This window comes from Capra hircus, assembly GCF_001704415.2.
Source record: "Capra hircus breed San Clemente chromosome X unlocalized genomic scaffold, ASM170441v1, whole genome shotgun sequence".
Taxonomy (NCBI): Eukaryota; Metazoa; Chordata; class Mammalia; order Artiodactyla; family Bovidae; genus Capra; species Capra hircus.
The window spans coordinates 14,690,280-14,704,239 of record NW_017189516.1 but is presented as its reverse complement, the minus strand read 5'-3'; the positions used below and the strand labels follow the sequence as shown (position 1 = coordinate 14,704,239).

Sequence of the window (13,960 nt, the reverse complement as noted above, 5' to 3'; positions counted from 1 at the left end):
CTCTTTGGCTAGTCTTTCTCTATAGCTCTGCCCGTTCAGGCACTTAAAGGGATCCCTTGCCTGGGGTCCTTCTTTGTTGTTCAGCACATCAAGCACATAGAGGGGCCCCTCGCCCCCGACTGGGGTCCTACTCTATAGTTCAGTGCTTCAGTCACTTAAAGGATCACCCTGGGTGGGGTCCTACTCGGTAGCTCAGTGCGTCAGGCGTTTGATCTGCTGGCCTCTCTATTATTCAGCTGCTGATGCTGGCGTATGGAGAGAGAGGGGCTGTGGTGATGGCTCTAGCCCCTACACATGTCTCAGCAGTATCACCTTGCTTCGATGGCTGCCTGGCTTTCCTCCACAGGCGTTTCCCACCATGATCTCCTCCCTCACATCCCCTTGATCCAACTCACTGCAGTCAATAGCAGCCCTCGCCCTGGGATTGCTCCACAATCCCTAAACTCCAGCTCCCAGCTGCTGCCACTTCCAGGACACCCGCATTCCTGCTCAGCATATGTATGGCTGCAGCAAGAACTGTCTGATTCTCATTCCATTTAGGCTGCCACAGATCAGCTGTTTCACTCTCAGCCTTAAATGTTTCTCCTCTGACTCAGACAGTTGCCCCACTGTGGGGATTGGATCCCTGCTTCAAGTCCCCCACCTGCTGAGGGTAGGTCCAGTCCTATTAATACTCCTGTTTTTCCCCCTAGTTCCTTTGTTCTACTGAGTTTTGCATGGTTCTATATATTCTTTTCCACTGGTCAGATCCTCCTGTCCAGAGTCTCATTTTTTATGCTTGTTTGTTTATGGCACACCTTTAATTACCTGAATTTAGTGGAAATACAGTGGTCAAAAATTGAGTTTATCAACTTTCAGAAAATTGACAAAATGTTTTATATTAAGATGTGAAATATGCATATGTATTATTGATTTTTTATTTTAAAAGTAATAGAATAATAGCTCTAAACCTTAATTAAAATTAGTGTTTAATGTACTTCTTAGATCTGACTATATATAAGTTATTTCACTAATATCACAGCATATTTAAAATTGGGCTTTCCAGCTTCCACTAGTGGTAAAGAACCCACTTGCCAGTGTAGGAGATGTAAGAGACACAGGTTCGGTCCCTGGGTTGGGAAGATCCTGAGAGCACATTTAAAATTAGGAGGTGCTTATTTCATGTTTTAGTTAACTGTTTCTTTACTTTTTACTATTGTTATTATTTTTGTTTTCTCTATGCATGTTGAGAATTAGAAATTTCAAGATATTGAAAGCAGTGGCATATTTATTGTGGCTCCCCACTTGATGTCCTTTCTCCTTTGGCTGCTGTTTGTGTCAGTCTGTTTAATGCTCTGGCTGCATTTTCATACATACTCACATGGAAAAGTTATTGTAGAATAACTTTTGTTATTCTATGCTCTAGAAAACATCCTCTTTATTACCAGTTGGACACTACAGTGTAGTCCTACAGTACAGTTAGTGTAGGAGCCTGTTATCTTTAACAACACATTGGGCTTTGCTCTCTATCACAGGGCAAACCACCTAAGAATGTCCATCTGACAGATATTGCTCGAATAGTATGTTATGCAGAGGTTTCACATACCAGTGTGTGTGGTTTACCAGTTGGGAATTTTGTGACCAGGGATGTGGGAGATCCAGCAGGCTCAGGCTCCATTTATGGCTTGGAGGTGAAGGGTGTGTTCTATACATCACTGAAGGGTGTTTTGAGCTTATTTTTCAAGGAGGAGGGGATCCTGGAGATCACAAAGGAGAAGTTCTAGGTGGGAAGGAGAATAGTGAACAGATAACTTCAGGAGGCAATGGGCATGCCTTTCTACGTTTCATTCCCTCTATTTGTTTTCTTGGTTATTAGAAAAAATACTTTCCCAAGGCCCTGGTAGACAAAAAGTGTGAGTGAACAAAGGGGGAAGTCATAGTAGATGAGAGAGGAAAACGTACATAGTCTGAGAATGTTAGAAGTGCTAGGATACCAGTGGAGAAGATCAGTTGATTGCAAACCTTAGAAAAGTTAGCTAGAAACCGTTAGTTAATCAATAAAGAAAATAAGTTAAAATGTAGTAATATAGACTCTTTGCTGCAAAATGAGGTGTAGTTGAGTTAGATGTATTTTCTACTGAGTCTGGTGGGTGAGATAGACACAGACATTGCAACAGGGAATATTCTGATGATGAGACCAGCGTGTGGTACTTTCAGTAGCAATATGGAGGAGGGTATCTCTAACCCATCCTGGGGCAAGGTTCAGAGAAGACCTCCTGGAAGGGCCCATGAAAAGAGCTTAGTTTTCCATAGAAGTAGCAGTTAACCTGGCAGTGGATGAGAATCCTCTGGATGTTGGGACCAGAGAGCAGGTGGTCATCTAGACCATGTAGGTCATCTAGTCTTGAGCTTGGGAACTACCTGAAGAAATGGACAGTTGGAAGCCACTCTGGTGCAGAAGAGCTAGAAAAGGGGGGCAGATAGAAATAGTTTTATAAATGGTTCAATTTATGCTATAATATTGATCACCTTAAAAAGCAGAGACATTAATTTGTCAACAAAGGTCCGTCTAGTCAAGGCTATGGTTTTTCCAGAAGTCATGTATGGATGTGAGAGTTGGACTGTGAAGAAAGCTGAGCACCAAAGAATTGATGCTTTTGAACTGTGGTGTTGGAGAAGACTGTTAAGAGTCCCTTGGACTGCAAGGAGATCCAACCAGTCCATCCTAAAGGAGATCAGTCCTGGGTGTTCCTTGGAAGGACTGATGTTGAAGCTGAAACTCCAGTACTTTGGCCCCTTGATGCAAAGAGCTGACTTATTTCAAAAGACCCTGATGCTGGGAAAGATTGAGGGCAGGAGCAGAAGGGGATGACAGAGGATGAGATGGTTGGGTGGCATCACCAACTCAATGGACATGGGTTTGGGTAGACTCTGGCAGTTGGTGATGGACAGGGAGACCTGGCGTGCTGTGGTTCATGGGGTTGCAAAGAGGACATGACTGAGCGACTGAACTGAACTGATTGATCACCTCAGCCTTCATGGAAGAGCAGCCACTTCCATTTCCCTATGAAATGATCAGTTTCTCTATATGCCATGGTTTTTGCATCTTTTTGAAGGAATTCTTTCTCATTGTGATTTTATAAAGGTATTCTAGTATATCTTCCTATAAAATTTTTGTAACCTTCAGAATTAGATTTATGACTCACTTTGAATTCATTTTTATGTATTTTTATGTATTGTATTATGTAGAGATCTTAATTTTTTCTGAATGATTAATTAGTAGTTCAGAACTGTTTACTGTGTTGTCTGTTCTTTCTCCACAGATTTATAATGCTGTCTCTATAATATACCAAGTTGTTATGTATGTATATATTTATGTATCTGTTTTTAGATTTTTTGTTCTGTTCCACTGGTCTGTTTGTCTCTTTTATACTAGTATTACACTGTTAATTACTGTAGTTTTATAATTATCTGATATTTGATAGGGAAAGACCCCTTCCTTATTCCTCGCCCTCAAAAGTACGTTCTTTGCTGCTTACTTTTTCATATGAATTTTGAGATAAGGTTAATATGGTCTCTAAGAAACCGAAATTTTGATTAGAACTACATTTTAGTTATAGATTATAGATACAGAAATGGCATCTTTACAACAAAGACTGCAGTTTATCTCTCCTTTTATCTAGGTATTTTTAATGTCTTTGAAAAAAGTTTTATAATTTTCTCTGCAAGGGTCTCATACCTGTTTTGTTTCTTTGCACTGATAGTTTTTGTTGCTCTAGTTAATATTTTAAAATTATATTTTGTAATTTGTTGTGACTAGAGTATGGGAATGCTTGTTTCTGGTGTATGGTTTTTAGATCCATTCACCTTACTAACCTTTCTCCAGGCCCAATTGTTTGTTTGCAAATTTTATTGAGTTTTTACATAACATTTATGTAAAACATACTTAGAAGTGTGTTTTATACATGAATTACACAGTTCAGTGAATCATTGCAAAGTGTTTATGGTTTGTTATTTTAATTTGTGAATAACTGCACTTGTTTTTCCCATTCAGTCCTTATACTTCTATAAGTTGATGTCATTGCAGATAAAGTACAGTAGAATTCTTTTGTGAAACAGTTTCACTTGAGCATCTCTGAGGCCTCCTGCTCTAACGAGCTGTGTTTGATGTGTAAATACAGCAAAATTCATCAAAGAAAGGAAATTACCTTTATTTGGGAATTTGACTTAATAAACCTTTAGTCGCTAAGTCATGTCTGACTCTGTGACCCCATGGACTGTAGCCTGCCAGGCTCTTCTGACCATGGGATTTCCCGGGCAAGAATACTGGAGTGAGTTGCCATTTCCTTCTCCAGGGTATCTTCTCAACCCACGATCAAACCACATCTCCCACGTGGCAGGTAAATTCTTTACCACTGAGCCACCAGGTGGTAGTATTTCAGTTAAGTGACTACTGTCTGGGTGGTGCTAGTGATAAAGAACCCACCTGCCAATGCAGGAGATGTAAGAGACCTGGGTTTGATCCTTGGGTCAGGAAGATCCCCTGGAGGGAGTGCATGGCAACTCACTCTAGTATTCTTGCCTGGAGAATCCCATGAACAGAGGAGCCTGGCAGGCTACAGTCCATGGAGTTGTGGAGTCAGACATGACTGAAGCAACTTAGCATGCATGCACGTCCAGGATTTGGTCTTTAGCATTTGTGAAATGCTAGAACGAAACTTGGTGATAAGCAAATACAAATTAATTTACTGAGACTACTGGGAGGGATTGGGGGCAGTAGGAGAAAGGGACGACCGAGGATGAGATGGCTGGATGGCATCACGGACTTGATGGATATGAGTCTGAGTGAACTCCAGGAGACGGTGATGAACAGGGAGGCCTGGCGTGCTGCGATTCATGGGGTCGCAAAGAGTCGGACACGACTGAGCGACTGAACTGAACTGAAGATAGATACAGAGAGAAAATCACACATGTCTTACACTAATATTTTCTTTCTGATAGCCAGAACACTCAGGTCCTCTCTCTAGGGCATGTCATTTGGGGTGCTTGGAAAGTCAAACTAAGAAAACATCATGTTGCTCATTATAAGCATGGAATTAAAGAAAGTAGAGTATCTCACAAACTTGGAGTTTTTTGTGCAGCTGTGGTTTGTCTGAGGAATACATTTAGATGTTCTACCCTCTCTTCATCACATCCCAAGTAGTTTGAGAGGCAGCAAGATGTAGTGAACTTCATAGCCAGTAGACAGGGATTTGAATCCTGACTCTTTGTGTACTGACCTTAGACGTTTCATTTTTCTCACTGGTGAAATAGAAATCATTACAAATATATCCTCTCAAAGTATTTTTTACATAGTGAGTCCAGTGGAATCATGGGTTTATGTTTACTCATGCCTGTGGGTAGAGAAGAAAGTGCCAATGATCCTTACCCAATTTGTCAGAATGATCTTAGAAGTATTAACCTGTTTTTAAATAGAGAGTTGGCAATTTCAACTTTATCACCAGATGTATTAGTTTCCTATCTCTGCTGTAAAAATTGTGGCATAGATAATAAACACAAATTTACTGTCTTGCAGTTCTGGAGGTCAGCAGTCCTAAAATCAATGTATTATCAGAATTGAGCTCCCGCCCAAGGTTCTAAGGGGAAATCTGTTTCCTTGCTTTTTCCAGCTTCTTAGAGGCTTCCAGCATTCCCTTGGTTCATGGTCTTTTTCTCCATCTTCAGATCTACCTGTATATCATCTTCATCTCTCTGATCCTGACCTTCTACTTTCATGTTCATAGCTCCTTCTCCGACTCTGATCCTCCTTTTTCCTTCTTATAAAGACTCTTGTAATTACATTGAGTCCACCAGGATAATTCAGGATAATCTCTTCATCTCAAGATCCTTAATCTCAAATGCAAAGTTCAATTTGCTATGTAAGGTGACAAATTCACAGGATCAGGATGTGGACATCTTAGGAAGGCCATTATTTTGTCTACCATACCACGTTAATGAATTATCAAGTAAGAATTACACATTTCTTTTGTGGGTTATTTTCATAGAACAAAACATCAATTTCTAAAGTTGTAGAAGTCTTATCCCTTTCTTTAAATAATACTTTTAAGGAAAGATTTGTATTAACAGAGAATAGAATTAGTTGGTAAAAGTAATGAATATTCTAAGTCTCCATATTGTAAAAGAGCACAAGATTGACATCTTATTAAAATTCTCAATTTAACATCTCTCAAATTTAGAATATTTGAAATAATTGTGAAGCAAAATGATTTCCACCCCTCCAAGGCTGTAGGGGAGTGAGTACAGAGCCCACATCTCTTTTTGAGTTTCCTTTTGTTGATTGTGAACATTTGCATTTGTAAAATTAGGTTCTGGACTTTTACTAACTATATTTTTAAAGAAAAAGCAGGTCTGGAGCCCGATTTTTCTTTTAGAAATGGAAAAAGATATGAAAAGGATTTTATTATCAACGAAATTCTATTTTTTTTTTAATTTTAAAATCTTTAATTCTTACATGCGTTCCCAAACATGAACCCCCCTCCCACCTCCCTCCCCACAACATCTCTCTGGGTCATCCCCATGCACCAGCCCCAAGCATGCTGCACCCTACGTCAGACATGGACTGGCGATTCAATTCTTACATGACAGTATACATGTTAGAATTCCCTATTTTGTGTCTCATAAAGTAGTTGTTAAGATTTATTTTATGTCTCATAAAGTAGTTGTTAAGATTTAGTGTGATCACTTTTACAAAGTTCTTATACCTGCTTGGTGAGTAAGAGCAATTCTCTTATAGTCTTATAAGTAAGAGCAAGTCTCTTGTAGTCTTCTGGGGCTTTCCAGGTGGCGCTAGTGGTAAAGAACCCACCTGCCAATGCAGGAGCTGTAAGAGACACAGGTTCAATCCCTGGGTCAGGAAGATTGCCTGGAGGGGGAAATAGCAACCTACCCCAGTATTCTTGCTGGAAAATTACATGGACAAAGGAGCCTGGCAGGCCACAGTCCATAGGGTTGCACAGAATCGGACATGAGTGAAGTGATTTAGTGTGCACACACCTATACTTACATTCTTCTGTAATTTCCACTTTTTGACTCTTAGATTAATTTCCTCTGACTTGTCTTAAATTTTCACAAATTATTTTCCTAGTCTCCCTACTGAAGCTATTCCTTGAGCTTGGGGTATTGTATTTTTTTTAAGTTTGATTAGGTTTAATTATGATATACTAGTTATAATTTCCTGTTGCTTGGAAATATCTTTAAGTTTGTTATTTATCTGTGAAAAATACTTATTTTATGGCTTGTGTTCGCTAATCCCAGTGTTTGAAATCTTTTCTGTTACCAGCTGATCCTGCTGATTTTCTTTGTCTAATTCAAGGTTCAAGGATCCCAGGGCAAGTCCTGTAGTTCAACTTGAGTTGCAAAATGACTTCCTTCCCATCTATCCAGCTGGTTGTAGGAAGGGTCTCCTGATAGTTTTCCTACTCTAAGTAGTTTTGGGCTTTAATCTGTTTCCTTTGCCTTTCAAGACAACTGAAATGGAAGTTAAATTTGTGGGGATTGCCCTCAGGGCAGAAATTGCCTCTGCTTATATTTACTTCTCTAGGTTCCCCTTTTCTCATGGTGTTGCTCTGTTGCCATATTTTTATTGCCATTTTTGTTGTTTTCAGGTAGTTGTTACTTCTTTTTTACCAAGATTTTTTTCAGTTGTTTTATTATGAGAGTTTGTCCAAACAAGCTGGGGGGCAATTACCAGAACTAGAAATTTTTCCTCCAACTCTTTCCTACCTTTTTTTTTGCGATAAGATTTAGGCTCAAGATGCTTCATTACCTTTTGGGTTTTATTTTCTTCATTTTAGAAAGGAAAGATCTGTTGGCTGAATTAAAATGTACAACCTGAAAGTCGGGAGTTAAGTTTGATTTGGGAACCTTACTGAGGGAGGAGACAGGATATATAGGAGGTTTTTTTTTTTTTTTTTCCCCTGGGGAAAAAATGTACTCAAACCTCAAAATATTATTGCTAATCACAAAGATATACATCTCTAGTTAATGATTTTAGTGTTTATATTTGGGAAGATGCAAGAGTCTGGGATCAATTTATTTCTTACATACGCATCTTATGACTCTCTAGAGCAAGTATCCCCAGCATAGAATGTTTCCTGTTTTTCTCTATAGTGAATTCCCTTCAGAATGAACCACCTGGGGGGTGGGGGGAGGGGTGGGCAGCGGCTCCAGTGGCTGTTGACTTGATGGTGGGTAACATTTGTTGTTTATTGGAATGGCAGGCAACATTGTTTCCACACATCCAGTGCTCAGAAAAGTAAAGATACTTGCCCAAGGTCCAATAGCAAGGAAGAAACAACATTGGGATTTTAGCCTTGCTCTGTTTAACCCTGAAGGCTATGTGTTTAACCCTGAAGGCTATGTGCTTAACCAGTTCAGTGTACTCTAACCTTTGGATTCCAGTGTTTTTTGTTTGTGGATTATGGAACAAATCCATGAAGAGCAAATGACATGTTTGTTTTGTTTTGTTTTTTTACCGGGTTTTCATCGATCAAGGTCAGTACCCTGTCCCTGGCTCTTGGAAACAGAACGATTTCTATGCCTCTTTCATAAGACCTTTGCCTGTGCCTGGTTCTGAAACCTCTTGAGTAAGAAACCCCCTTCCACCGCCCTCCCTATACCTTTCAGAACTGAATTTAGGGACATGAAGTACCCCAGTTCTAACCACAAAGTTTTGTTTCCTTTTCAACTACAGGATTTTCCACATCAAAAAACCGAAATAAATTCCCAGCTGAATTTGGAAAGAGCTGAGGACAAAGAAACCCAGAAAGAAATCCTCTTAGGTGAGCACAGAAAGGAAACTGAGGCAGGAAAAGGCTTGTGAATTTATACCTTTATTAGATAGTGTTAGGGTAGTTTTGGAATTTTGGTTGGTGCCCACAGGCCCCTTGGCATGGTGGGAAAACACAGGTTAAGAGCCTGGCATACTTAAATTGGCTGTCAGTTCCCCAACTTAGTAATTCTAAAATACTGAAGTCAGTTCCCCTCTCTGGCCATCAGTTTCATCATCTATACATTTGAAATAATAATATCTATCTCTCAAGGTTTTCCATGTGAAGTACAGCCTTGCAGTGAAGTGCTTGTGCTTTTGTTATCTGTATTGTTGCAACTCTAGGGGTGGGAAAATTTTTTCTTCTTCCTTTCTAGGTTTTTTGACTGGCCTAATAATTGACATACGACAGATTAACAGGAGAAAAACTAATTTAATTTTTTAAATTATTTTAATTGGAAGATGATTACTTCACATATTGTGATGTTTTTGCCATATATCAACATGAATCAGCCATGGGTACACGTGTTCCCCCATCCTGAATCCCCCTCCCACCTTCCCCCCAACCCCATCCCTCTGGGTTGTCCCAGAGCACCAGCTTTGAGTGCCCTGTTTCACGCACCGAGTTTGCACTGGTCATGTATTTTACATACAGTGATGTACATGTTTCAATGCTATTCTCTCAAATCAGAAAAGCTAATTTAATTTTGTATGTACAGGAATCCTACAAAAATGTGAAACTCAAGTGATCAGAGCAAAGCTGTTATACCTTTTAGACAAAACAAAACCCAATAAATTTATGAAGTATCAACAAGGCATAGAGGTTTGGGGCTAGAAGTAGTAAATAGTAAAGAATTAGTAAGGTTTTTTGTCTGGCCATCTTGGGCTCTAAATTACCTGTCTCTGGTGATAAGGATGCCTTCTACCTTTCTGGTACAGGGAAGATATCTTTCCCTTGAGAAACTTTTCTCCTGCTTTCAGGGAGACAAAGGAGGTCCAGATTATCCTTGTACCAGCTGTTTCTCAAGTACCTTTAATTCAAAATAATCAATATGTGAACATGGCATATTTTGGGGTGACATTCTAAACCCCTATGCCCCTCTCAGGAGAAGGCAATGGCACCCCACTCCAGTACTCTTGCCTGGAAAATCCCATGGGTGGAGGAGCCTGGTGGGCTGCAGTCCATGGGGTCGTGAAGAGTCGGACACGACTGAGCGACTTCACTTTGACTTTTCACTTTCATGCATTGGAGAAGGAAATGGCAACCCACTCCAGTATTCTTGCCTAGAGAATCCCAGGGATGGGGGAGCCTGGTGGGCTGCTGTCTATGGGGTCGCACAGAGTCGGACACGACTGAAGCAACTTAGCAGCAGCAGCAGCATGCCCCTCTCAAACTCTCCATCAGGTGGGTGCTACAAGACCAGGCAAAGGAAAATCTTTTCTTATTTTCTTTGTGGCTACCTTTTTGTTAGCATGCCCAGTTACTTCTTACTTCTCTATTGCTTCCCCTTTTTCAGTACCGTGAAAATGAATCTCTTGCTGTCTCCCTTCTTCCAAATCCTCATTTTTCACTCTTAGCACCTCCTTTGTTCAGGTTATCTTCTGATTTCTCTACTCAATTGAATCTCCTTCACTGTCTCTGGCACTACCTTCCAAACAAACCAGTCATCCTGACATTACTTTGCTTCTCCAAGCCTTCCTGAGTTGAATGGCCACCTAAAAATGAGACAAAGCCAAGAAATTCCTGGGTCTTACTTTTCTGACCAATTTTCTTTCTACCTCATTTTGGCAGCTTCATCAAGTCAAAGATATATGATTTTTTTCTGTCTGTTCTTTTTTAATTGTTTGCTTATGGATATTTTTACCTTTTTTTAACATATTTTGTATTAAAACTTTATAAGGAAGGAAATAAACTTGTTCATTACCCAGCTATAAATCCTATTAACTAATTGATACATTTTCTTTCAGTATATACAGTTTTGCATCCTGCTATATTAGTTTGCCATTGCCAGTACTGCCCTAACAAACTACAGGGTGTTGATAGGGTTGGTTTCTTCTCAGTCCTCTATCCTTGGCTTGTAGATAGCTATCTTTTCTTCTGTGTCATGTCTTTACATGTTCTTTCTGCTATGTGTCTCAGTGTTCTAACTTCTTCTTGTAAGGACACCGGTCATACTGGATAAAGGCCTACTCTAATGACCTCATTTTAACTAAATTACCTCTTTAAAGGTCCTATATCCAGATAGTCACATTCTGAGGTATTGGAGGTTAGGACTTCAACATAAGAATTTTGAAGGGATGCAATCAGCTCATACTTTCTCCTCTAAAACCTGCTTTCTTTAAAAATTATCTCATGAGAATCTCCCTTGACAGTAACAATTTTTGGCAACATTTTTGATGTCTGCATAATATCCCATCAGAAGAGTATACTGCAGTTTGTTGAGTATACTGCAGTTTCCGTGTTTTTGGATATTTTGTGTTTCCATTTTTTTCACTAATGTTAATGCTTCGTTGAGTCATTTTGTACATGAATTTTTATTTGCAATCTGACCATTCTTTGGATAGATTTTCTAAAGAGTGGCTCAAAAGGTACAACTGTTTTCTGACTCATAATTACACATTGGGAAGTTGTTTTCTAGAAATTGGTACCAGTTTACATTCATACCTGCAAAGACAACAGTCAAACATGCACTCATATAAACTGCTTGGTGAGAATGAAAGAGGAACAGTTAACCTCACATGGTTGTTTCAATTTACAGTTATTGATGACTAATAAGGTGAAATATTTCATGTGTTTATTATCTGTTTATATTTCCTTTTTGTGAATGGTTTACACATATTTTTTAACCCATTTATGTTTGAGGATCTATCATTTATAACTAAGTACGATCTACTTGAAAGAGGGAAATTTCAGAAAAAGCCAAATTTCAGAGAATATTATGAATCCAGAATCCAAGACCAATTGGTCAGAGTCTCTTTTGTGGAGAAGACTAACATGTGATGACATAGGCTTCAGGAAAGCTTGGCAGGAAAGAATCTAACATGTTCCCTTTTCCAGGGAGGTCTGTTGCAGGCACAACACTGCCTGCCACTTATAAAAATAATCCTACTGAAGAGAAAGGCTGAGAGTGCAATGGCTGAGAATAGGCTGAGCTAGATGTCTGCTATATGAGGAAACCTCTAGAAGAAAGAGCATAGAGTTATAGTTCCTAGGACTATCGCTCTGAAAAATTTTTAGAATGTGTGAGACACTGGGAGATTTTTGATGTACAGAAATCCTACGTGTATGATTAGTGTCTGAAAGCTTTTTGATGTTGTTAGTGTTCATGGTTGATGCCTCAGAATGCTCTAGTAGAGAGAAATCCTATGAAGGTAATGAATATAAAGTAATTTTTAGTCATTGAGGTTGGTTTTATTTGACATCTGAGGGTTCACTCCTGAGAACTTATTCATTCATGTGACTGTAAAAATGTGGGAAGGCCTTCAGGCAGAGCTCAATTCTCTTTCAACACCAGAAATTTCATAGGATGGGGAAACATTCCCAATGTGAAAGAAATTGCAGTGAATAATCAAGCTTTTTCCAGCATAGAAGAAGAATAGTGAAGAGAAACCCTGTGAACGTATTAACTGGAAAAGACTTTAGGACAAGCTCAGAGATTTTCTTTTGAAACATGAGAGAGAGAAGAGAAAATCTGATGGGGAAAAAAATCCTCCATGCTTGTAATGCCTGTGTGGAAAGCTTTTCAGATCCAGTTCAGACCTTACTAAGTATGGAAGAATTCATGGTGCAAAGAAACCTTATGCATGTAATGAATGTGGAAAAGAGATTTTGCTGATATCAGCCCTATAGAACATCAGAAAATTCATAGTGGAGATGGAAAGAGATCCTTCTTTATCATCGGCAAATTCATGGTGAAAAGAAACTACTAGAATGAAGAAGCCTTAAATTATAGGCTGTCTATCATTAAATGATTCATAAAGGCAAGACTCTGTGTAAAAATTATAAGTATGCTTTCAGCAGGATTTAGCCTTATTTGTTATCAGTGAGTTCATAGTGCAGTAAATGTAGAAAGGCCTCCAGTTTGAAGTGTAATTTTACTCAGCATTAAACGATACAGGAATCGTATTAGTGTAATGCTATGGAAAAGTCTTTGTGAGAAAAATCAAATTTTGGTAGAAATGAAAAGAAGGTTTATAATAAAAGTTAATTAAAATACTTTCCACTTAGCATATAATTATGCACCTACCACGTATGAGAGTTGGACCATGTAAAGAAGACTGAGTGCCAAAGAATTGATACTTTTGAATTATGGAGCTAGAGAAGACTCTTGAGAATCCCTTGGACTGCAGGGAGATCAAACCAGTCAATCCTAAAGGAAATTAACCCTGAATATTCATTGGAAGGACTGATGCTGCACCTGAAGCTCCAGTACTTTGGCCACCTTATGCAAAGAGCCAGCTCTTTGGAAAAGACCCTGATGCTGGGAAAGATTGAGGGCAGAAGAGAAGGGGGCAACAGAGGATGAGATGGTTGGATGGTATCACCAACTCAATGCACATGAGTTTGAGAAACTCTGAGAGATGATGAGGTACAGGAAATCCTGGCTTGCTGCCATCCATGAGGTCATAAAGAGTTGGATTTGACTTAGCAATTGAACAACAACAGCCACGTGCTAAGCACTATAAGAACTTTACATAGTTTGTTTAATCATTTAATTCTTGCAACAGTTATAATATAGGAACTCTCATTCATGAAGAAACTGAGAAAAAGAGATGAAAGAATTTCCCCAGTGTCACAGAGCTTTCACTGGAAGAGCTAGGATTTGAATCCCAGAGAGTTTAATTCTTCTGAGTTTATAATGGCAATGTGTAAATCTTCAGAGATGTGTTAGCCTTTATTTATCATTAAGAGATTCATTCCAGAAATCACAATTCATTCTTCAGTGCAGTGAGTTTTTGTAGCATTCAGTCAGTTTTGGGATCTGGTAAATACTCCCAGAAACTGCACATCGGGCTCCAAAAAATGGAGTAAAGGTTATAAAGAGTTTATCCTGTAACTCCCTTTGAATAGGGATCACCTCCAATTTTGAAAGATTTCATTAATAGCCTGATTCTCTTCTCAAATGTTCTCCATAACCACTTCTCATGGTGTAG

At 39.1% G+C, this 13,960-nt stretch overlaps 1 protein-coding gene across 1 annotated transcript in view; it reads left to right on the top strand.

The window, feature by feature from the left end:
* Positions 1-13,960, top strand: part of MAGED1 (MAGE family member D1) — a gene marked incomplete at its 3' end in the record, with an annotated part of 83,847 nt that overhangs the window by 26,370 nt on the left and 43,517 nt on the right.